The following is a 26900-nucleotide window of genomic DNA, read 5'->3' on the forward strand; positions in this document are numbered from 1 at the left end:
GTAGGTTGCGTTTTCCCATAAAGATTGCATCGCATAACCCCATAGGTCACAAGCTTAAAAGTTGGTTTTAGGGCTAGGGGAATTCCAAACACTTTGAGACTCAATTCATATTCTTAATTACAACAAAGTATATTACCTTCTGTGTGAATCTTTCTTTCTCTCTCTTTCCCTCTCTCTACCTCATCCTCCTTTCTCTTTCTTTCTTTATGTCTTTCTGTCTGTCTCTCCCTCCCTCCCTCCCTTCCTTCCTCCCTCCCCTACCCCCTCTGTCTTTCTCTCTTTCCTCTTTTTAAACCTGGCGGTGGCTCACTCACTCATTTATCAGTTACTTCCTGAGCACTCATTATATGTCAGGCCCTAGACTTAGGATGGGAATGAAGCAAAGCCCTCTAGGAGTTTCCAATCTATAGCAAAGAATTGGCTTCTAAAGTGAAGGAAAGAGAGGGCAGATATTAGAGTCTGTGAGACTCAATTAAAATTGGTCGCTTTCCATCTGTATGATCACGGACAAATTGTTCCCCCACTCTGAGCCTCAGTTTCTTCATTTCTGAAATGATTATTTTGAGGATTAAATTAGATAAAATATGTGGAATGACTAGCACATAGGATGTTCGATAAATGATCTCATTCTACTCCAAAGTATTCCTTGAAAGGGCTAGAAAAACACCAGTGGGCTGTTGTCATAGAACAGAAAAAGCCAGTTGTACACAGCCAATCCTGAATTTTCTAAGGCCTAATTATTTGGTTTATAGATAAACTAGGAACCTTATACCTTGCTTCCTAGCTTAGTGGCAAATAGTTTGCATAGTAACAGCTACTGGGTACAAGATAAATAAAGAAGACAAGTGAAAATTTTATTCTGATTCCATTAAAATTTCTGGAAGATTGGGGGAGGGGCTTAAGAAAAAAACTGACAAAAATGAGAACAGATATATTTTTTAAATATGACTTTTAGATTTACTAAAACCCGTTGCCATTGAGTCGATTCCAACTCATAGTGACCCTGTAGGACACCATAAAACTGCCCCATAGAGTTTCCAAGGAGCGCCTGGTGGATTTGAACTGCCGACCTTCTGGTTAGCAGCTGTAGTGCTTAACCACTACGCCACCAAGATTTCCTTAGATGTATTAAGTATCCTTACCTATAAAATTAAATTCTGCTATAAAATAGGTGAAGAAATTCTTCCTGTTTGACAGGAAGGAAAAATTAAAATTGTAGTCAGTGAACCTGAGTTCAGTCCTTGAAACCATTCATGTTAACGTATCTAATCTTTAAGCTAGCCGAAGTTTATGAATTATTTTTGAGCTCCATTATTGAATACCATAACATTAAAAATTCAACTGTCATCTTTATTTTTCTTCTAGCACTTAACCATTTTGTTCGTCACATCGTTTTCTTTTATCATCTCCTCTTTCTGTAGAACAAGTGAAAAATTTCCTCACCCCTTTTAAAAAAGTCCTCCTCCCAGGAACATCTCCAGAACTAAATCTGAGATTAATCACATAGTGTTGGATCTACCACAGTATTTTGTTTTTATACAGTTGATCTTAAACTGTATAAGCATCAAAGGCATTTCTGAAATGGCCCTATACAGAAAACACTTAGAATAGAGCCCATTCCAGGTGAGCAGTATAAATGGAAGGTGGAAAGGGATCATTTCTAATATGGGTAGTGAGTTCAAAGGAACTGGGGACTGATCAAGGAATAGATATGGCCACAAGTAGCACTGTTGCACAACCAGCTGTATATCGGGGCTGATGCTTTGACAGCACCATCATGGGTGGGGGTGGGCGCGGTTCCCTCACAGCAGGGGGTCTTCCAGAGACAACTAGAGCAGGGAACCACCAGAATTTCAGGGAAAGGCAAAAAAAAAAAAAAAAAAAAAAAAAACTTTTCACGGGACTGGTATCTTACTAAGTAGCCGTAGTGGAGCAGTGAGTGCTTGGCTGTGAACTGAAAGTCAGTGGTTCAAACCTACCAGCTACTTATCAGGAGAAAGATGTGGCAGTCTGCTCCCATAAAGATTACAGCCTTGGAAATCCTATGGGGCAGTTCTACTCTGTCCTATAGGGTCGCTATGAGTTGGAATTGACTTGATAGCAATGGGTTTGGTGGGCACCATACTAAATTTCCACTAACCTTAATAAATCAGCCCAAGAATTAATCTAATAATATAGATTGAGAGCCCTATTCTATTGTTGTTTGGCTGCCTTAAACACTCTCATATAGTAAAGTCAAATGAATTTAGATATTTGGGGATTTTTTTCCTTTTCTACTGCTGGCCACACCCAATGAACTAAATTATAACTGTTTGCTTCTATGTTTTCATCATACTTAATGCTCTTGTTCTATTTTTTTCATTGTTAGTATCCCACTCTCCAGAGGAATAGATCATCTTTACAGCCAGGAGAGAGCCTGGATGCTTAAGGTAAGGTCTAAATGGACATTATATAAACATGTATTATATTGTATGGATCTTTGTTTTCGGATTCATTGAAATATAATTAATGCTCTTATAACAAATGTATTTAAAATTTTTTATGATAACAATAAAAGTAAGTGTTCAAGTGTACATGCTCCATTGAAACATTGTTTTTCAAAATATATTCCATTTCCCAAGGATGCTAAATGCTAATCGACTGCTATCAGAAATTCCTCTAAAAATACTGTCAAGCAAATTTAATTGTGAAGGTTTGATTAAAGATGAGTGGGGGTGGATAATATCAACAGATGGCCAAAATGATCTCATGACATTCCTCATTATTTGTAAATAAGTGAGTTTTGTTTGCTATTGTTAAAAATCAAGGGCAGTGGCTCTGTTAGCTTTACAATAAAGAGAAATAGAGAAAAATGTTTCCTGTGAAGGAGACAAAGACCCAGAAAGCCTCATTTTTTCAGTTTGGGATTTGTCTTTGAGACATAATCTTTTGACCTTCAGTTATTTCCCACTGGTACTCTGAGTCTCTCTCTTTCTAACAATGCCTTCAAGCTTCACCTCCAAGAACTCTCTAGAACAAAGAAACAATTAACCAAAATTCCACCAGATGGCAATATTTGGAAAGCCATTCAGAGAGGTTTCAAAGCTATGAGCTGTTATTGTTCATGCAGAGAATAGTCTCACCAAATATAACATCCTAAATTCCATCCAAGGTATGCTAAACATCTTTTGTTTTACTTCTTTTTCCCCACAGCATTGGAAATTTTACTTAAAAAAAAAAAGATGTGTGTGAATGTGGGTGTTGTTTTCCTTTGTTTTTAATTCTAGAATGATAAAATTAGAAAGCTCATTCTTACATAATAACCTTCCAGATAGTACTGGTGTGTATTAAAAGCTCAAATCAGTAGATAATAGGCCATATTTGTCTGTGTGTCCATTGTGATAAACAGTGTGGTTGGTGGTCACTTTTGAGTAAATTGTTTGGGAAGAGAAACCTGAAAATCTTCTCTTGAAGAGTAGAGTTTTAAGGAGTTTCCTTGATATTAAATCAAGTGAGATTTGCAGGTATGAAATTCTAATTTGTATTGATTTGAAGTGATTAGGTTTTATTTAAGTGGGATGAATAAGCGTTTCCCCTTCTGCTCTAACGAAAATGGAGGTGTGGCACCCATTTGTAGTTTGAGAACAGTTTCTCCACAACGTTTCCAGGAACAGCACTTAATTCATTCTAACATATTTTTGAATGCCTTTAATGTATGAAGCTCCATGCTAATTGCTTTGGTGTTTGTTTATATAAAGATGGGTTATGTGTTCATTTCACAAACAGTTGAGTGCCCACTATGAGCTAGGTATTGTAAGGTTTCAATGGTGGGATTCCAATGGTGAGCAAACTGTAACTCCTTTCTCAGACAGCCTGATCTTACTGGGGAGCTAAGACATTAAGTGCTTGGTTACTATCTGAAAGGTTGGTGGTTCAAACCCACCAGCGGCTCCATGGGCAAAAAGACCTGGAAATCTGCTCCTATAAATATTTACGGTGTAGGAAACCCAATGAGGCAGTTCTACTCTGTCATACAGCATCACTATGAGTTGGAATCAACTCGATGGCACACAATAACAAGACGTATGTATAAATAATTATAATAAAATATGGAAAGTGAAAACACCGTAGGAGAAATGCAGTTAAAATACTTTGGAAGTTTAGCAGGAAAGGTAGAGGTGGCCTTCGAGCTAGACCATGAAGTAAGTTGAATTTGGATACTCAGAGATGGTGAGATTTGCCATTCATTCCCTAAGCCTTTATTGAGTGCCAGCTCTGGGCCAGGTTCTGTGCTGGAAGCTAGGGATATGGAGGTGAACAAGACAGAGCTCTTAGCCCTGACTACCTAGTGCAGTGGAACAGCTTTAAAAAATATAAGTGTGATGGCTTGTCTGGCAGAGGACACATGGGGGTAGAAATGAAAGTGTCCTTTAGAATGAGGCTTCTTTTTGACACAGACTTATCATTGGTTATTGTGTCAGAACCTGTGGGAGGTCTGCTACTGGAAGTTTGCAGGTTACTCTGGATGTACTTTTTACTCACCAACGTTCCAATTAAAACTCGTCTACATTTACAGTTAGTCTCCCCTCACCCCCATGAGTACATTTGTTCAGAAAATGCACAGAGCCTAGGCCTGGGATCAGCAGGACCCACATCCTGGCCCTAACCAGTGGGTGACAAACAGGAACGGATTACCCAATAAGCAAGGTAAGTGCATGCTTAGGGCATCAACAAAACAGAGATACCGGTTGTCCAAAGAAAAGACCCATAGTTGCCAAGCAGATAGGACACAGGAAGAGCCAACAATGCAGTGGAAGGAAACTGGCAGTGCACTAATGAAACTGATACCAGCTCCAGTGCATGAGAATGTGCTAGCCAGTAATAAAGTTCACACAGGGGCATGAGGGCGCCCATGCACGAGGTTGTTTAATCTCGGAGACCCCTACCACTTCAACACCTTCGTTGACATCTGTTTCCTACGATCTCCTCGTATGTAACTGAAACTGCTTATCTTGGCAGTTATCTTGGGAGTATACTATTTCTTTCTAATAAATATTTATAATTATAGCATTTATTATAAAACAAGCATCAAAATTGAAGTACGAGCCATTTAAAGCAAAATTGGTGAAAGTCAGTTTTTCATGGTGAGATCAACAGAATTTTACATTGATTGTTGAAACAACTAAGTTCACTGATTCATTTTCTTTGTTGTAGAATATGTGGAATATTCTTTTTATAGAAAATGTGGGATATAATAAAAAGTACCCCACTTCCACTAAAAATTTTATAATCCAGTTCAACTCATTCTTATAAAATGGCATATGCCACTTTTGTGTTCAATCACTAATGTTATAGTTGCATTTAAGAAGTTACATCATGGATAGCTAACACACACACACACACATATATATATATACCTTGTTTTAGTCATCTAGTGCTGCTATAACAGAAATAACACAAGTAGATGGCCTTAACAAACAGATATTTATTCTCTCACCATCTAGGAGGCTCAAAGTCCAAATTCAGGATGCCACCTCCAGGGGAAGGCTTTCTTTCTGTATCTGCTCTGGGGTTAGGTCATTGTCATCAGTCTTCCCCTGGTCTAGGAGCTTCTCAGCACAGGGGCCCCGAGCCCAAAGGACGAGCTCTGCTCCTGGCTCTTCTTGCTTGGTGGTAGTGAGGTCCCTCTCCTCTCTGTTCACTTCTGTCTTTTATATCTCAAAAGAGTTTGACTCAAGATACAACCTAATCCTGTAAATTTAGTCCTGCCATATTAACGTAACTGCTTCTAATCCTGCCTCATTAACATTATAGAGATTAAGATTTACAACACACAGGATAATCACATCAGATCACAGAATGAAAGACAGCCGCACAATACTGGGAATCATGGCCTAGTCAAGTTAACACATATTTTAGGGGGATACAATTCAATCCATGACACGTGTATATATATATATAACTCACATATCCCGTTAGAATTCATATGTAAGCAGAGACGGGGACACCACAGATTATCAATGTTTAGGGCCCTCACATGCCTTAATCCGGCCCTGGTGATGGAAGCAAATCACTAAGAATGGTAGGGTTTTGCTTTGTTTTTTAAACAGTGGAAAGAAACTCAATGATGCTCTAATCCAACTTGCTCATTTTGCAGATGAATGTTCTTGGGTGAGGCGAATTGAGTGATCTGCCTGGGGTCAGACAGTTAGTGGCAAAGCCACAGCACCAGAACCCTGGCTTCTGACTATCCTGTACTTGTTATTCTATGATCACAGCCTTACTCTTACCCTGCCTCATCTATACGATAGGGGTAATAAGAACTAAAACAGAAGGTGACCTAAGCCTTCCTCAATCATATAGGAGAACAACATGTACTTTACCCATTTCATACCACTGCTAGAAATTTTAAGTTTAAAATTTTTTTAATTAAAATTTTAATTTCAATAGTAACTAGCCAATGAGAAGTGGAAAGGTGGGAAACTTGGGGAAAAAAAATCTTACATCTGCCACTTGCCTAATTCAGAATATCAGGCAAGTAGCTTGACCTCACTGAGCCCGCTTTTCTCATCTTCAAAATAGGGAGCATAATACTTCTTGAGTTTGTTGTGAGAATAAGACAGGATAACATAAGGGATGTGCACATTACAGGCACTTACCAGATGTTATTTTCTTTCCCCTTATGTCCTAGAGCTACAGGTTCTTCACAGGTTTTCTTTTGTTTATTAATGAGGTTACCTTATAAGACTCATGAGAATTGAACAGTGTAATGAGCATACACTTATGGAAGTATCTGGTGTGCAGCTTAATGTTCTCGTTTCTGGATTTTCACTTACCTGTGATTGAGTAGAGATTTAGAGCTTTTTATCCATGGTTGCTCTATTTTTCTTCAGTACCTTATTTTACATGCTCTATGAACAATGTTGTGACTTGGTAAGACTTAATAATTCATTCATTTTCTCTGTGTTCTACTTTAAAATGATTTGTCAAATAAACATTGATGGAGAGTGGATTATTAGATGATATAAATGTGGCTAAATGTTACCAGTGGTTGAACGTGGCTAGTGTGTATGTGAGTGTACGTTATACTATTAAACTATTTTTTTCTCCTTTTCTTGATGTTTGAAATGTCTCAAGCCAATTTTAAAACATCACGAAATATTAATTAAGGCTCTACCATGGCTCCATCTCTGAGCAAGGTGGAGGGGATACATTTTAGGGAAAACAGGTTCCCTGCCCTGATGGAGCTTATGGTCCACTGGATGGAATACTAATCAAAGATACAATTCCGCTACAAGGTGCTAAGTGCTATGGTGGGGGAATTACAGGATTCTCTGGGTGCCCCAAACAGTCTTTGAAGAGGCAGGAGAGAACGGGCCCCAAGAATACAACTCTTCACTGCAAGAAGCAGAATAGGATGGCTGACCTTCAGGTGAATGTAGAGGTTCGGAGCAGGAAATTTAAGATCTTGTCTAATGTCTTCAATACCCCCTGTGAAATCAGAGACTAAGCTTCAAATACCCCCTGTGAAATCAGAAACTAAGCTATCTGTTGAGGGAGGAGAGAGGGTTAGGGTGAGAGATGTAAGGAAACTAGAAAAGTCTTGAAATGTCTGTTTTATAGACAATGATAGTGAGTGTCAACTAGGGAAGCAGCCGAATGATCTGGAAGCATTAAGCACACACTGGAGTTTGGAGGCCATGAACTTACAGTTGGGCTGATCTTCTAGGAAGAGTGCGTTTCCTCCCAACAATACTCAGCAATGCCCAGGTCAAATGAGGCACATGCATCTGGACAGATGAAAACTGTATAAAAGCTCATTATGGATTGAACTGTGTCCTCCCAAACTATGTTGTAAATCCCAACCTCTATGCCTGTGGGTATAATCCCATTTGGGACTCAGTTGTCTTCGTTATGTTAATGACAGAATCAGTATAGGGTGTATTTTGAGTCAATCCCAAACTAGCAAGGAGAGATGGGGGAAGAGAGAAGACAAGCCCAGGAGCAGAAGCTCAGAAGAGACAAGGACCTTCCTCCAGAGCCAACAGAGAGAGAAAGGCTTCTCTAGAGCCAATACCCTGAATTTGGACTTCTAGCCGCCTAAACTATGAGAAAATAAATTCCTGTTTGTTAAAACCATCCACTAGAAGCACTAAACGACTAAGACAAAGCTCCTCTTTTGGGAAACAGGTGATCATGAGGACCGTGCATTTATTTTAAAGTGGGCTAACGCTTCATTCTTTCTTTTAAAATGTTGCAAAAGCCACATAAGTGGGATCCGAGTTGGTAATTTTTGGTTTTATATTGACTTTGATATTTGTACAGGGATTGTAACTAACTCACCAGGGCCCCCTGTTGACTGAATAGATTATTAGGGACCAACCTTAATTAACAATTGATTTGATTCAGGGTGAAACTTTGAACAGTTTATTGAGTAGTTTAATGGTGTTGCATCCCATGCACACAAATTTGCACTGTCTGTCAGAGGTACTTGTGGCACCACGGCAACTACTTTGTTGCATACAGAAATAAAACTGCCAAATTGCTTAGCAAACCTTTTAATACACTACGTGACACAGTTTTACTTTGATTCACATGGGGTCACCATGAGTCAGAATCAACTCAATGGCATCAGGTATATCCCTATAGGAGGTTCTGCTTTTTGCATAAAGTACTGGGATCTGGCTAAATATTTATTTTTGCTTGCAAAAATGTCACTAAAATTACTCCGAGGTTAATATATCTTATCAACATTTTTTTTTTTTTTACAAATGGGCTATGGTGTGTGGAAAGAATGTTACAGATAGGCTGGTGCCTGGAATGCTTGTATATATATTGAAAAGGAGCCCTGGTGGTGCAGAGGTTCAGTGTTCGGCTGCCAATCAACTGACAATTCCAGTCTACCACCCGCTTCTTGGAAACCCTACGGGGCCAGCTCTACTCTGTCCCATCAGGTTGCTATGAGTCGAAATAGACTTGATGGCAGCCAGTTTGGGTTTTTGGTTTTGTTTGTTTTAATCAAGAAAATGGAGTCCTCGGGCGGTACAAATGGTTCATGTGCTCAGCTGCTAGCTGAAGGTCCAGATCCACGCAGTGGTGCCCCGGGAGAAAGGCCTGGTGACTTCTGAAAAGTCAGCCATTGAAAGCCCTGTTGAGTACACAGTTCTACTCTGACAAACATGAGGTTGCCATGAGTCATGATTGATTCAACGAAAACTGGCTTTTTTTAAATCAAGAAATGTGTTTCCTCCACCCACTTTACTCTCTGACTTTATTTTCCTGGTTGAGAAGTCACTAAAAGAATTCATGCACAAAGGTAATAGGAGCTAACCCTGTGACATGTCTTCTCCCCACTGCTACTCCCAGGACTTTAGAGCAGAGCTGTTGAAAGCGCTTTCTGCCAGAATGGAAATGTTCCATGGGTCAAGTAATTTGGTAGCCACGAGCCACATGTGCCTGTTGAGTGTTTGAAATGTGTCCAGTGTGACTGAGGAACTGCATTTTAAATTTTATCTTATTTTAATTAATTCATGGTAGAAGCCACATGTGATCAGTGGCAGCTGTATTTGACAGCGCAGCTCTAGAGATCAGTGTAGATAGAACTGAAAATTTGAGTATAACTTGCAAATAGAGCCACTCCAGGAAGTTGGTCAGGTCTTTGATGTTCAGGTAAGTCTGACCTGGCCTTCTGACCTGGCCTTGTCCTGCCATCACCAGGCTGGGGATAGTCTAAGGGTTCCAGTTTATGTGAGGGTCAGTATGAGAGAGGGAGTGAGATCTGAAACCAACTCAGGACCAAGGTGGAGTCACCTTCATTTCTACCTAAACTGTGAGCTTAATACCTGAACACCAGAGTCCTGTGTTCAAAGGAGGAAAATATGTAAATATGTGGGGGGGATAGATACACCCAAACTCCCCGAGGGACCAACTTGCTGGACTGACGGCTGTGGAGACCATGGTCTCAGGGACCATCTAGCTCAATTGACATAACATAGTTTATAAAGAAAATGTTCTACATTCTATTTTGGTGAGTAGCATCTGGGGCCTTAAAAGCCTGTGAGCAGCCATCTAGGATACTCCACTGGCCTCACCCTTTTGAGAGCAAGGAAGAATGAAGAAAACTAAAGATTCAAGGGAAAGATTAGTCCAAAGGGCTAATGGGCTACATCTACCATGGCTTCCACCAGACTGAGTCCAGTACAACTAGAGGGTGCCCGGCTACCACCACTGACTCCTTTGACAGGGATCACAATAGAGGGTTCCAGACAGAGCTGGAGAGAAATGTAGAACAAACTTCTAACTCAAAAAGAAAGACTGGACCTGCTGGCCTGACAGAGACTGGAGAAACCCTGAGAGTATGGACCCCAGACACCCTTTCATCTCAATAATGGGGCCACTCCTGAGGTTCACCCTTCAGCCAAAGATTCAACAGGCCCATGGAACAAATCAAGACTAAAGGGGCACACCAGCCCTGGGGCAGGGACTGGAAGGCAGAAGGGAACAGGAAAGCTGGTAATAGGGAACCCAGGGTTGAGAAGGCAGAGTGTTGCTATGCTGTGGGGTTGTTAACCAATGTCATAGAACAGTGTGTGTACTAACTGTTTGATGAGAAACTAGTTTGTTCTGTAAACCTTCATCTGAAGTATAATAAATAAAAAAATATGTGGGGGAGAAAGCAAACTTTTTTAATGCCTGCTATATACCAGACTGGTCCCTAGGTGGCACAAATGGTTTGTGCTCGACTACTGACCTGAAGATTGGTGGTTTGAACCCACCCAGGGATGCTGCAAAAGAAAGGCCTGGTAATCCGCTTCCATAAAGATTAAAGCCAAGAAAACTCTATGGACAGCCAAAGATTAGATAGGTTCATAAAACAAAATGAGACTAAATGGACACACCATCCCAGGGGCAAGGGTGAAAAGGCAGGAGGGGACAGGAAAGCTGATAAAAGGGAACCCAAGGTCGAGAAGGGGAAAGTTTTGACACATCTTTGAGTTGGCAACCCATGTCACAAAACAATATGTGTATTAATTGTTTGATGAGAAACTAATTTGCTATGTAAACTTTCATCTAAAGCACAATAAAAATAAAAACAAAAACCTCAGTGGAGCAGTTCTACTCTTAATACATGGGGCCATCATAGGCTGAAATCAACTCAGGGCTATAATTGGGGTTTTTTGTTTTTTTGGTATGTACCAGGCATTCTGTCATCAATTTTACCTATGTTGTCTCATTGATCCTTGTGTGTGCTGTATTAACCTTGTTTATGCTTTACTTTTAATAGATGAGGAATTTAAGTTTCAGATAGGTTCTGAACTTATTCAGGACACATAGCTAGTAAGTGGTAGAGTCAGGATTAGAACACAGACAGGTGTGAGTCCAAAGTTATTTCCACAAACAGTACCTATACCTAGATATACATGTGCGGAACTACCAAAGAAGCAAAACACCTTCAGGGTAGGATTGGAGATAAGGCAGAAATTGGGAGGGATGGGGTGCTGCAAATGGCAAATGACTTTACCTTGTATGTGTGTGTGTGTTTACTTCTTGATTGACTTACAAATTCTACCTGTATCCTGTATTTCTCCTCTCTCCTCCCTCCTGCCTTCCCAGTCATTTCAGTTATATTGACTGTATGTTACCCTGTCATGGAAATATAGCCATTGGTATCATAGAAGATGTACAACTGGTTATTTGGATTAAATCCCTTAAGAAACAAAGACATACCTTATCACCTTAGTTACCATCTAGGCAAAAATCTCAAACCCCTTAGTAGCTACCTGTACTTATTTCTGATATATTTTATGACAAATAGATTATTTGCAATCACTTAGTCAAACATCTCCCAGGGTTCAACTGCTGCCTGCCTGCCTTCTCAAATGTCTCTTACGTGTATGATATTTCCTTCTACTTCTATTGTTAGTTGCTGTCGAGTCAATGCTGAGTCATGGCAATCCCATCTGTGCAGAGTAGAACTGCTCCGTATGGTTTTCAAGCCTGTGACCTTTCAGAAGCAGATTGCCAGGCCTGTCTTCTGAGGCTCCTGTGGGTTGAGTTCCAATTGCCAACCTTTCAATTAGTATTCAAGCACTTAACCATTTGCACTACCCAGGGACTCTCTACTTCTGTAGTATTTCCAAAGTTTCTATCATTAAAACAATAGTGGAAATCATTGACAGCAAATCACCTGTCATCCTACCCTAACAAATCATTTGCTTCATTTTTTTTTTCTTCTGGTCCTTATTCGAGTAATTTTTATATAGTTATAACCATACCTTGTGCATATTTTAGTATTATGCTTTCTTTAGTTGACTTTATGTTATGAGCAGTTTTCACTATCGGGTCTCTATGAGTCAGAGCTGACTCGACGGCAACGGGTTTACACATATTTATGATTATTGTTTTAATGTCTGTATAATAGTCTATAAAGCTGACATTTTGTTATTTATCCAACCTGATATTGTGCACTGTGTAGAGTCTACTTTGAAGCTAGTCTGGTAAGTTTTAAACTTATAGATCATAACTGGTAAAATAATACCTTTGCGTGTCAGTCTCACACCTGTGTGTTCCCTTATCTCTGGGAATACAATTTTTATTATACCATGGAATTCCTCATTGAATATTACTTTGGATTTTTTTTCTATTTTTCACCTTTTTTTAAAAAAAACTTCCCAAATATAGTGTTATATTCTTGAGAGCAAAGATGATGCAATCTATTTTAATTATCTCCCTAGACTTTAGGCACTTAATACATGCTTCTTGAGTTCTGTGTAACCTGTAAGACCAGCTCGACATCAGGTTGCCTGGCTATTTGTGCTGTGGATGACACACATTTTCAGTATCCATTACCTCAAGTATCATTCTGCTTAAAATGTGTGTGCTGGCATGTTTGTGTTCTAAAGTTAGCCATGCTTCAGTCCTCAAGAAGGAAATCCAAACGAATTACAGTCAGGTTAGTATCAAACTACATTAGGGAGAATGTATAGTAAAGGGCAAGTTAAGCCTCGGAATATCTCTCCAACAGACTAAATTATAGGCCACTGAGTTTTTTAATTTTTCACCAGGACTCCGAATCTTGCTTTGGAGTATCGCATTAAGCCTTTACTGGCCCATGGTGTTCCAAAACACTGATGTGTTTTTTATGATGATTTCTCAGGGTGATGACTAAGCTTTATCATATTTGCCTGGTAGAGTTTCTCTCACGGGATTCTTATGTCTCTAACTATATTTTTGCTCTTGGTGAATGATATCTTTCAGACCTGCACGAGGTAATGCCATTCATGCAACGTTATAAGCTAGATTAAGTCATTAGCATACTCTTTCACTGTTTGGCTTAGAGAAAAGCTTAGCTCATTTTTTAAAGAATATGAATTGATTGCTGGGAGTGTAATGACATTATTGCATCTAGCCAGGAGTAACACAATTCTGTCATGATGGCCTGAAATGAAAATTTTCAACCATTTTTGCCTCCTGCTTGAGGAAACATAGCTCACATTCAGGGGGCCAACAAATACATGAAAAGATGCTCATGATCGTTAGCCACTAAAAAAAAAAAAAAAAATGCAAATCAAAGCTACGATGAAATATCATCTCACCCCTGAAAAAATGACAATGATCAAAAAACAGAAAACAACAAATGCTGGTGAGGTTATGGGGGGATTGGAACTCTTATACATTGCTGGTGGGATTGTAAAATGGAAAACAGTATGACACTTCCTCAAAAAGCTAGAAGTAGAAATACCTTATGATCCAGCAAACCCACCCCTAGGTGCATATTCTAGAGCTTTAGGAGCGGTGACATGAATAGACGTATACACACCCACGTTCAGTGAAGCATTATTGACGATAGCAAAAAAATGGAAACAACCTAAGCGCCAATCAGCGGATGAATGGATAAACAAATTGTGGTACATACACACAATGGGAGTCTGAGAAACGTCTTACAATGTGGACGAATCTGGAGGACATTATGTTGAGTGGAATAAGTCAATCACAATAACTCAAACATTGTATGGTCCCACTATTACAGAAAGTCAAGAATAGACACACAGAAAGCAAAGTTCTCTGATAGTTACCAGGGATGAGAAGGAAAGGGAAGGGGAATCACTTGTTATGTTGGGTGATGGGAAAGGCAATCCCAAATATGGGTGAAGTCAGTACAACTTGACCAAGGTAAATAAAGACATTAAGAAGTACAATCATTCAATCAGTAAACAAACAGAATTGAGCACACGTACACATAAAGAAAATATATTCTCTACAGAATAAAATAAAAATTTCCTAACCAGTAACACTATTTAAAAAAAAAAAAAACTATCTGATCAACAATTTGATGTTTTTATTGTGCAGTGAGATATCAAACCAGAAAGCTTCTAAAATTTAATTCCATCCAGGTAAAATTATTTTGGATTTCAGGGTAAGAATGATAGAGGAGAAAATTCTAGTTAGAAAAATTGGTATTGCTGATACAAAGAACAGAATTGTTTATCTTATGGAACTCAATACATGTTTTCAAATGATACAGAATTTAGATTATCCTGATGCGGCCATAAATGGCTTCAGAGGAGATGGACTTTGAGCTGAACCTAACTTTGTAAGATATGGATAGGTAAAAAGGATGAAAAACTATATTCCTGGTGGGTGAGAAAAACAAGGAATGGAGCAAAAACCTTCTTGAGGGGAGAGGGTTTACTGATTCTCTCTGATTCTTTAATGAGAATAATGAGGGTGTAAGAGAGAAAGATAAGCTAAAGTCAACCATGCAACATCCCAAATACTAGACTAAATTATCTGTGCTTTATAGTTTAGACATTGGGGAAAATATTGAAGATGATGCAAGTATTCTTCTAGAAAAATTAGTGCTTTGTTTCAAGATGGCCGTCTAAACACAGCTTTGCTTCCTTTCCCACCAGACCTTCAACTGAAATAATAATAAAGTTTAAAAAAAAAGGAACAAGTCCATGGCAGTACTAGAAACATCGGTGGGGACCAGAAATTAAAAAATTTCTAAGAGACAGAAATGGGTGGAATTATATTGGTAGCTAAATAAAAAGAACAAAAGAAGAAAAAAAAAAAACAGAACTGTTAATCTAAACAAAACCCAAATAATTCGGGGAATAAAATAAAATAATAAAAATCTAATTATCATTAAATGGACCAAAAAAAATCCATTAATTTTTTTAATATCCATTAATATTTTATTCCCCACCCCCCAAAAAAGAGAGGACAAGGTAGAAGTGAAATCCCTGGGTGGTGCAAACAGTTAATGTGCTTGGCTGCTAACGGAAAGGTTGGAGGTTCGAGTCTACCTACAGGAGCCTCAGAAGAAAGACCTGGTGATCTAATTCCAAAAAATCAGCCATTAGAAACCTTATGCAACGCAGTTCTACTCTAATACACATTAGAGTCACCATGAGTCAAAATAGACTTGACAGCAACTTGTTTGTTGTTTAATTGATAAAAAAGAGAAACCACAAGGGTTTATGCAAATTAAACACATCAGTATCAAATTAAAAATCAGTAGAAGGGCATACTGGATGTGGCTAAAGAATATTCCAAGATACGAAGAAAAAGACAAAATGATGGAAAAAATGAGGAAAATATTAAAGGGACATGGTGGACAATCTAGAAGGTCTAACACTGACTAAGAAGAATTCTTAAAAGAAAAAACAAAGACATTGGAGAGAAAGAAAGATAAAGATTCAGATTAAAAGAGGCTGAGTGTTGAGCAGTATGAATTTGAAAACCCAAACACAAACCCATCCTGGAGAAATTTCAGGATAAAAGAGATCTTAGAGATTCCGGAGTGAGGGGCAAACAGTGAGATTACCAATAGAAAAGTCATCACTTGCATGGCATAAACTTTGATATGCAGCACTAAGGGCTCTGAGACTGTGGAGCAGTGCTTTCAAAGTTCTGAGGGAAGTGAATTTAGAGCTATAGGTCAGGAAACCAAAATATCAAAGTATAAGAGCAAAATAGATATTTTCTGTCATGTAAGGCTTGAAAATTTTACATCTCTTGCACTCCTTATGAAAAAATAATTTGAAGATGTACTCTAGCAAAATAAAAAATATTAAAAATGGAGGATACACAGAATCAATGAAACCATGAAACTATTAGAAGTGTCCAATTATAAGAAATATCAGGAGATCAGCAAAAATTTCAAAACAGTTGGTCCAAATTAGGTGGTGGGTTCCATGAAGAATGCCTTGAAGAAAAAAAAATCAGATTCCATTATATAAATTTAGGCCTAGAACTTAGGTATTTTTTAATCAAAAGATGTCATATATGTCTGCTGTCAAGAAGAAAAACAACAAACAAGTAGTTAGATGCTCTGAAAAAAAATATATATATATATGAAAGTCAAGATTCAAGTTTAATAAATCTTAAAATGAGGCATGCTTTTGAACAATTAATGAAGTGTGAGAAAAGAAAATCCATTTGATGCTTTCATTAGACTATTCTTCTGATTGCAAGATTTAATGAGAAGACTTGATTCTGAAGACAATAAGAATTTACATAATCATGAATAGTATTTACTAGATTTCAGGTTTAAAAAGAATCCACAGTCAAAACAGAGAAGACTTAACTGTAGTCATAGAACATAATGTAAATATTCAACATTTCCATAAAGGAGACATAATAGTAAAATTACAAAAATTAAAAGCAGGAGAGGTTAGGAGGAAACATATAATAGAAAGCCAACAGACACTGTTCCTTAGGATTAGTCAAGAAATAGAATTTTAAGCATATTATTTAAAGTTAAAAAGTAACCGCTAGAAGGACCAAAAGTAACATTACCAATAAAATCATAAGGACATGAGAAGTAGTAGAAGTATGTTGAATTTCTTTCTTAGTGGAGAATAAATAGATACTAAGTTGATAAATCGAGAAGAGCATCTATCTGAATTTTTAGAGACACAGTTGTAACTCCAAAAGACTAAACACAGAAATAGTTTAAAAAAAAAAACTTTGAATTCTAGAGTAAGGGGTAGTAATGGGAGAGATATTTATGTTTCATTTTGTACATTCTGTAGACCTCAATTTTTTTTAACATGTAAGTATTATTTTTATAAATTACAAATAAATAAATTTTTTGTTTACATTTATGAAATGGATTGGAAGGAGGGAAAGCAGAGGCAAAGAGACTCTTGGAAGCCACATTTTACCTAAAATGAATGGTGGAAAGACAAAGGAAGATTGAAAGAGGCAGCTGAAAAAAAAAATTGATAGGAGTTGGTGATTGAAAGGGCCTTTGAACAAAGAAAGTGATAAAACAAGTCAGAACAAAGCAAAGATGTATAAAAATTTCAGATTCATTAAAGAGATAATCTAAACTGAAACTACTGACAAAATGATACCCTGAATTATATAATTTTATTGATGCCTTGCTGTTTCTCACTGTCTTAGGCTGGGTTCTCTAGAGAAGTAAAACCAGTGAAGCATATATGTAGAGCGAGAGAGAGAGAAAAAGAGATTTATCTCAAGGAAATGGTTCATGCAGTTGTTGTAGAGGCTCCCACATCCCAAGCCCATGGATCAGATGTCAGGCTGGAGGCTTCTCCTGACTCTTGTAGCTGCAGGTGCTGATGAACCCAAGATGGGCAGATAAGGCAGCAGGCTGCTGGCTCACAGGCTGCAGAGTCTGATGAATACCAAGATCAACAGGTAGTACGGCAGGCTGCAGGCTCAAGTGCCAAGAACCGGAGGTCAGATGATGATGAGCCAGATGCAGGATCCAGAGCAAGCGAGGGAGCTTTGCCAGAAAGTCCATATACATATTTGATGCAAGCCACACCTTTGAGGAAACACATCTTACAACTGATTGGCTGATTACATCATATCACACCATGGAGGATGACTGTATCATTACATAACTGCCAAATTACATCATTACGTAACTACCAAACGACATCATTATGTGACTGCCAAACGACATCATTACATAACTACCAAATCACTGAAATCATGGCCAACTCAAGTTCACACATAACTTTAACCATCAATTCACCCAGTAATATTTCTTCAGGCTGGTTGAGAAGTGAAAATATAACCACTTTATTTGGTAAGATTTATAATTTCCTCAAATATTTGTCATAATAAGAATGTGGTAACCTAGGTTTTTGTATTTTATTTGATCATAAATATCAAATATGTAACACTAAAGAACCACCACAGGTCACAGTAAAGAGTAAGTCAAATAAGATCATATTTTGGTTAAAATCTTCACATAAACAACAAAAAATTGATGCTTCAGGCTAACACTATATGCTAGCTCTATCAAATGTCTTTCAATAATTTGATTTGTGGCAGGGAAAAACGTCCAGGTTTTATTACATTAGAAGCACTCAAAGTTCCAGAGCTGCGAATATTCGTTGAGTTTTTAGTGAGTTTTTAATGCTATTCTGGTACCATGTGCTAGAATTTTAGCAACTTCTTCATCATGGCCCTATTTACTAATGATTTAAAATCCTAACTTGGAGCTGGAAAGAATAGAGGTATTTTCAAACTCCTTAACAAATTGTGACCCTCTCTGTGTCCCTCTTCTTCCTACTCAAGCTCCCTGGCATTCACATCCTGACATCATCCCATATTTATAAAGTATCTGTTACAATTATTTGCTAAAAGACTTTAATGCCTTTTTTTTTTTTTCCAGACTGACATAGAAAAAAGCATTTTATTCAAATAAATGCATTTCAGTTTTGCTGGTAACTATATCACTTGCTTTTCTTTAGCAAATAGAAACGAGAATCTTGAGATTAATAAAATTTGCTGAGAGTATCTGTGGAACAGGATCCAAAGGTTTCCTTAACCCCCATTTCCCATTTTGGAAAGAATTACAATCATGCAGAAAATCATGCAGAAAACTTGGCTCTCACATTTGCCTCACTGATGTTCAAAAGAGAATCACAAAGAGACCTTTTGAGTCAAGTAACTTACTTTACACCACAGAAAATACTATGGACAGCAAGGTCTCTTGTTGCTAAAGGGCACTGTCTTTTGCCAGGTAAATTGAGTGTTAAGAAGCTCTGGGAAGACAGACAGATTCTCTTTTGTTTTGCCTTTTTGTCTTCCATGTTGTGAATGGCTACAGTGATGAATTTCAAAGGATGAGAGCAAATGATACTTTTTTTTGGCTTGGAGGAGGGAGAGTGGAGAAAATAGAACAGAAAAAATGACACAGGTTTACAACCAATTCTAGAGTTGAATACTAGGAAACACTAGGAGGTTTTCCTGAAGGCTTTTTAGTGAAATCAAGCTTCTTGCCTTCGTTAGTACTACTAGCAAAGCCATATTTCTTCTCTAGGTCTGAATGTGCCGTTTATATAGTACTTGTACAAGTCATGACATAAGCATGGCTTTGCAGCTGTTTCATAACCGCTGTGTAGTTTATTGGCTTTGCTCCACAGCACTGCGTCCAAACTTCGGGAACTCTTCTCAAGTACTGTGAATTTGGGAGGAGGCCATTTCTGGAATGATTTACTTTACTGAGAGTGGAGCGTTTTGCGTGCAGAATGTGGGGCTGCTGTTCAGCAGGTTGTGTCCAAATGTAAATGACCGAGCAGAGAGCCTTTTTTTTTGGACTTGTCATCTGGCCTTGGAACTCATGCTACCCAAACCTTTGGGCGTTGTAACCACCAGTTGTAAACAGGAATGCTATAATTCTTTTATTTCTTCCAACCAGTCATTCTTGATGAATTTTTAAGTTGATATTTTATTTTGCTGAAAATATAGTGATTCTGACTGTAATGATGTAATCTGATTATAGTCAAAACAGTTGTAAAGATGAGATGGTGGTGGCTGGATGTTCCTGGCTCTTTCTCCTCAGCCTGAATGGACAAGCACTCTCAGAGGGCAACCACTCGGATACTGTAGCATTTATATCATCGTAATTCATTTGACTAAGTTTCTACCCTCTTCCTAACTTTATAATGAAATATACTGAAATTACTTTCAAAAGGCAGCTTAGAGGTCTAGCAGTACCATTGAACAGAGCCCAATACAATAATCAATAGAAGAATTTGATGCTGCAAGAGCTTTGCTTATTACATAAAAGTAAAAAAGTTGCTGTCAAGTAGATTCTGATTCATGGCAACCCCCTGTGTGTCAGAATAGAACTGTGCTCCCTAGGGTTTTCAACGGATGATTTTTTGGAAGTGGATTGCTGTCTTATCTAGTGCTGCTATAACAGAAATACCACAAATGGATGGCTATAGCAAACAGAAATTTATTCTCTCATAATCTAGAAGGCTAGAAGTCCAAATTCAGGGTACCAGTTCCAGGTGAAGGTTCTCTCTCTCTGTGTTGGCTCCGGGGGGAAAGTCCTTGTCATCAATCTTCCCTTGGGTCTAGGAGTTTCTCAGCTTATGAACCCCAGGTCCAAAGGATGCACTCTTCTCCTGGCTATTCTTTCTTGGTGGCATGAGGTCTCTCTCCTCTCTGCTCGATTCTCTTTTATATCTCAAAAGAGATTGACTCAAGACACAATCCTGTAGATTGAGTCCTACCTCATTAAAATAACTGCCCCTCAACAGAGAACCCCTGAGGGAGCAGGAGATCAGTGGGATGCAGACCCCAAATTCTCATAAAAAGACCAGACTTAATGGTCTGACTGAGACTAGAGGAATCCCTGCGGTCATGGTCCCCAAACCTTCTGTTGGCTCAGGACAGGAACCATTCCCGAAGCCAACTCATCAGACATGAAAGGGACTGGACAATGGGTAGGAAAGAGATGCTGATGAAGAGTGAGCTACTTGTATCAGGTGGACACTTGAGACTGTGTTGGCATCTCCTGTCTGGAGGGGAGAGAGGAGGGTAGAGAGGGTTAGAAACTGGCAAAATTGTCACGAAAGGAGAGACTGGAAGGGCTGACTCATTAGGGGGAGAGTAAGTGGGAGTATGGAGTAAGGTGTATATAAGCTTATATGTGACAGACTGACTTGATTTGTAAACGTTCACTTAAAGCTCAATAAAAATTATTAAAAAATATAAATAACTGCCCCTAATCCTTTTTTTTTTTTTTTTTTTTTAATCCTGCCTCACTAACATCATAGAGGTTAGAATTTGCAACACATAGAATAATCACTTCAGATCACAAAATGTTGGACAACCACACGATACTGGGAATCATGGCCTAGCCAATTTGACACACATTTTTGGGATACGTGATTCAATCCGTAACAATCACCAAGCCTTTCTTCCAAGATACCTCTGAGTGGATTTGAACCACCAACTTTTGCTTAGCAGCCAGGCATGTTAACTGTTTGTATCACCCAGCGACTCCACTTATTACATTAAGAGGCAGCCTTTTCTTATGATGAGGTCAGAAGGCAGAACTAACGTTTCAGGTTATAAGGCAAACCCAAAAAAACAAATCCACTGCCTTCATGTAGATCCTCATCCTGTAGTGACCCTATAGGGACAGAGTAGAACTGCCCCCTAAACTTTCCAAGGCTATAAATCTTTACAGAAGCAGACTGCCACATCTTTCTCCTGTGGAGCGACTGATGGATTCGAACTGCCGGCCTTTTGTTTGGCAGCTTAGCACTTTAACCACTGCACCACCAGTGCTCCAATCCCACTTTTACTACATGTGGTAGGAGACAAGTTTATAAAACTAGTTAAATTGTATAGGACCTTAAATGCCAAAAGTAAAACTTGGAATTTTTATCCTGAAGATGATAGGAAACCATTGAAGGCTTTTGAAAAAGAAAGGGGGAAGACCAATCTAGTGGTGATGTGTTAAATGCATTGAGCAGTAAAAGAGTCATGAAGCAAAGAAACCTCTTGAGAGAGACTCATAACCTAAGCATGAGATCGTATGTGTGAAGTGGAATGTTAGGAGTGAGATACAAAAGGAAGTGAAATGAACACATTGTGAAATGAACAAGGATGGGGGACAAATCAGAGAGATGGGGAACAGAGGGAAAAGAATTCTAAGGATTCAAGACTGAGTGTTGGATATGGGTTTAGTTCACAGAGGAGATCAGGAAAGGGAGTCAGTTGGGGAGAAGCTTCCTTATTAAATGCAGTGTATTGTCCAAACCAATGGCACCAGCCTAATTTCTGCTTCTGCCTCTGGTCTGCCTACTCAGTGGACGAGAGAATGTGGTAATGAATGTAGATACCACACTACAGTCCTGTGTTTTTACAAGGTGCTTCTGGAAACCTGAATAGATATTTTATTTTTTGAGTTTGCTCTCATGGCAACTCTCCCCTAGGAGAACACGCTCTGTCAGCAGGGGAGGCTTATTCTTTCCGCTGATGTTGCTGTCACTGCCACATGGGTTCATTTTTGTTCTCCCACCCTCCCCAGAAATATTTGTCAGCTCTGAAGAAAAAGTGATGTCACCTTCCCTAAACCCTTCACCTGAATCTCCACCCCACTGTTGCCGCACCGTGGTAACTCGGGTATCTCTGCATGGCTTGCCACATTTAGGGTTCCCTCTACTCTCAAATTCCCAAACATTCCTGGGGCTTGACTGGGGGTAGGAGAGAGTGCTACTTACCAGCACCAAACCCTCATGTTGTCTCTCTGGCTTTCCTTGTCCCCGGCACACATGCATGGATTGCCTCTCTAGTCTGAGAAAGCAAGCAAAGACTCTCCAACCAGTCACATAATCTTCTAAGCCCGTGGTTTATGGTATAAACTTTAGATCCTGAGTCTTTCAAGGATCTTAAACTTTTTTTTTAATCTTAAACTTTTAATGCTTCAAAGTCAGACTTTTGAGGTTCATAAACTTTTTATTATTATCTCTACCATGGCTTGAAAGTCTATTCTGAAACTCCATACTTGAGTGCTGATTTTGTCTCTCCTCTCAACATTCCTGCTTTAGTAACCCCATGCTGAGGAAATAAAGATTAAGACGGTGGAAGCAGGGTGTGTGTAGCAGAATGTATTTTCCAAACATGGCTACCACAATATCCCCCATGCCACCATGATCTTTTTCCAATGTGATGTTGACTTTTTTCTCATTTAAAATATCAGTGGGATCAATATCCCTTCTTCTTGAAACTGAGTGGATCTTTGTGATTGCCTTGACTAGCAAAGTGTGATAGATGTGATGCCATGTGACCTTCAAGACTAGGTTTAAAAAATGCCATGCCCTTCTGCCTTGCTGTCTTGGGATGCTCGCTCTTGGAAGGAGCCCAGGCCACATGGAAAGGTCTTGTGTAGGTTTTCCTCCAGAGCCCCCAATGAGGTCTCAACCAAAAGGCAACATCAATTACCAGTTATATGACTGAGGAAGCATTTGAGGTGACTCCAGTAATCAGCCACCTTCTGACTACAACTGCATGAGAGATCATAAGTGAGAACCACCTAGCTGGGCCCAGTAGACCTCCAGAATGATGAGAGATAATGATAAAATGATTGCTGTTGTCTTAATCCAACAGGTTTCAGAGTCATTCACTATACAGCAATAGAGAACCAAGAGAGTGTTTCTGTTATCTATTGCTGCATGAGAGACTACCACAAAATTATTATTGATCTAAAATAATCATTTTGTTACATTTCATGGTTTGTGGACTAGGAATTGAGGAAGGTTTTGGCTAGGTTGTCTCTCAACCATATAGTCTCAGCTGTGGTGGCTAGGCTGAAGGATCCATTTTCAAGATGGTGTCTTCATTCACATGTTTGGAGGCTCAGTACTCCTTGATACTTCCTCTTTCACCTCTCTCTTCTCTCTCTCCATGGTCTCATCCTATGGGGATGTACATGGCTTGCACCTTCTGTACCTGGTGGTCTCAGGGTAGCTGAATTTCTTAAATAGAGACTGGCTTACAAGAAACTGAGGCAGAAGCTTCCAGTCATCATAAAGTTTAGGCCAGGAGCTAACTGGCATCATTTCTGCTAAAATCTATCCATCAAAGTAGTCAAAAGGCGCAGCCAGATAAAAAGGGAGACGAAATAGATCCAATTTCTCAAAGAGAAGAATAAATTAAAAAAAAAAAATTGCGGACACAGGAAACAAAGTGGGAGCCTAGATTTATAACGCAAAATGTTAGCTTCTAAATTTAATTACCACCATTTATGAATGAGAAAGCTAAGGCTTTTCTACAACTTTTAAGTACCAGAACATAGATTCAAATCCAACTCTATATTAATCCAATCCACAAGCTTTTTCTACTATGTTACTCTTTTCTTCTGTGCCAGATTATTATATTTTCTCGATTCTAAAATTCTGTCTTTAATAAGGAGGATCACACACATACACACATCACAGCTCTAATTTTAGAAAATCCTAGAGAAATATTCTAAATGTCCTGGCTAGAGTCACAGGCCCATCCCTGAACCAATCCTCGTAGCCAGGAGGATGGATATTGTAATTGGCAAGCTCTACTAGAATCACAAGGCTTGAAGAATATTTCCCAGAAGGAGAAGACAAAATAATAAATGTTCACTACATAGGCTCTTTCAACTACATGCCATTACTTCTCATTTATAATGAATCCACTGCATCCCTGAAGGCTGATAGGATCCTCCCTAAAGAAATGGAAGGTGTGGACTGGAGAAGGGTATGGAGAGTGGGCTGTGTAAGGGAGTTAATCCCCAAAATTACCCCTAGAGCTAACAACTGACTCAACTCATTGTGTCTCCCTATGTGTTGTTAAGATTAAGATCCATTTGGATTTCCTAATTGGTCTTAATTCTTTATAATTTAATGAAGGCAAGGCACAGACTTCCTTAAATAGAAATTAAATGGAAGCTTCTTGAAGGTGCCCCCCTTATGTTTTTCTGGGTTTTTTTTTAATATATATAATTTTTATTGTGCTTTAAGTGAAAGTTTACAAATCAAGTCAGTCTCTCACACAAAAACCCATATACACCTTGCTACACACTCTCAATTACTCTCCCTGTAATGAGACAGCCTGCTCTCTCCCTCCACTCTCTCTTTTCGTGTCCATTTCGCCAGCTTCTAACCCCCTCCACCCTCTCATCTCCCCTCCAGGCAGGAGATGCCAACATAGTCTCAAGTGTCCACCTGATCCAAGAAGCTCACTCCTCACCAGCATCCCTCTCCAACCCATTGTCCAGTCCAATCCATGTCTGAAGAGTTGGTTTCGGGAATGGTTCCTGTCTTGGGCCAACAGAAGGTCTGGGGGCCATGACCACTGGGGTCCTTCTAGTCTCAGTCAGACCATTAAGTCTGGTCTGATGAGAATTTGGGGTCTGCATCCCACTGCTCTCCTGCTGCCTCAGGGGTTCTCTGTTGTGTTCCCTGTCAGGGCAGTCATTGGTTGTAGCCGGGCACCATCTAGTTCTTCTGGTCTCAGGATGATGTAGTCGCTGGTTCATGTGGCCCTTTCTGTCTCTTGGGCTCGTAATCACCTTGTGTCCTTGGTGTTCTTCATTCTCCTTTGAGCCAGGTGGGTTGAGACCAATTGATGCATCTTCGATGGCTGCTTGCTAGCATTTAAGACCCCAGACGCCACTCTTCAAAGTGGGATGCAGAATGTTTTGTTAATAGATTTTACTATGCCAATTGACTTAGATGTCCCCTGAAACCATGGTCCCCAGACCCCTGCCTCTGCTACTCTGGCCTTCAAAGCATTCAGTTTATTCAGGAAACTTCTTTGCTTTTGGTTTAGTCCCGTTGTGCTGACCTCCCCTGTATTGTGTGCTGTCTTTCCCTTCACCTAAAGTAGTTCTTATCTACTATCTAATTAGTGAATGCCCCCTCCCACCCTCCCTTTCTCCTACTCTCGTAACCACAAAAGAATTTTTTCTTCTCACTTCAAACTATTTCTCAAGTTCTTATAATAGTGGTCTTATACAATATTTGTCCTTTTGCAACTGACTAATTTCACTCAGCATAATGCCTTCCAGGTTCCTCCACGTTATGAAATGTTTCACAGATTCCTCACTGTTCTTTATCGATGCGTAGTATTCCGTCGTGTGAATATATCATAATTTATTTACCCATTCATCTGTTGATGGGCACCTTGGTTGCTTCCATCTTTTTGCTATTGTAAACAGTGCTGCAATAAACATGGGTGTGCATATATCTGTTCGTGTAAAGGCTCTTATCTCTCTAGGGTATATTCCAAGGAGTGGGATTGCTGGATCGTACCCCTTATATTTTTGTGTGCTGTACTTTATAATGCACCCTTCATGTTCATGTTCTATAGACAGATGCTGAGTGAATACGAATAGAAGACTTGGCATTATAAGCTCTTGAGGAAGCAAAATATAAGCTCTAATTAAAACATGAAGTAAGATGGAAACTTTGTCTCCATGGAAACTTAGTCTTACTTTATGATTTCCAGTTGCTTTTTTTTTTTTTTTTAATGAAGTAAGCTGCTTTAATTTTTTTCTAAAATTTTATTTGCATGAGGTCAGAAATTGGGAAATTTCTCTTCCATTACTCACACTGCTTCCCAGCTGCTGGCCTCATGTTCCCTTTACACTCTGCAGAAGAGCCATCGTAGTGGGGCAGAGCTGTGGCCACCGTGCACACCAGACTTAGTGGAGAAGCCCAAGGCTCAGGAAGACCCTCCCTCCCAATGTCCTTGTTTGCCACTTGGTGGCCTGGGTTCTGAGTGGCTCTGAAATTCTGGAGGCTACTGGTATCTGTTACAACAGCTGTTTCCCCACTTTGTACTGGCTTTGGTTTGTATACTGAGTCTCTTTGCTCAGTCTGGACTTTTTAATATTAAAATCAGAAATAAAACTCAATCAGTTAGATGACTTTTGAGGACCCTAAGGAAATCCCCTCTTGAAAAGTTTGGAATCTTCTGGAAGGTTATTTATTTGTTAATGGTACTTAGAGTCTCTTAATTTTTCCTGCCACCCAGTTGATCCCAAGGTGACTTTTAAACCCTGTTTAGTTATCCTACCCAGTCAGTTCAACAAGATGCATTTTATTTTAGAATGGAAATAAAATAGCAGAAGGAATACAAGAATTTTATAAACTTTG

General features: G+C 39.1%; 1 protein-coding gene across 1 annotated transcript in view; it reads left to right on the plus strand.

Moving 5' to 3' along the window:
• Nucleotides 1-26900, plus strand: part of MAPRE2 (microtubule associated protein RP/EB family member 2) — a 171352-nt gene that overhangs the window by 20235 nt on the left and 124217 nt on the right. Inside the window, exon 2 of the mRNA XM_049899901.1 lies at nt 2369-2429. The gene's annotated coding sequence lies outside the window, so the exon portion shown is untranslated. The remainder of the gene's footprint in view (nt 1-2368; nt 2430-26900) is intronic.

Source organism: Elephas maximus, chromosome 11 (genome assembly GCF_024166365.1).
Source record: "Elephas maximus indicus isolate mEleMax1 chromosome 11, mEleMax1 primary haplotype, whole genome shotgun sequence".
Classification (NCBI taxonomy): Eukaryota; Metazoa; Chordata; class Mammalia; order Proboscidea; family Elephantidae; genus Elephas; species Elephas maximus.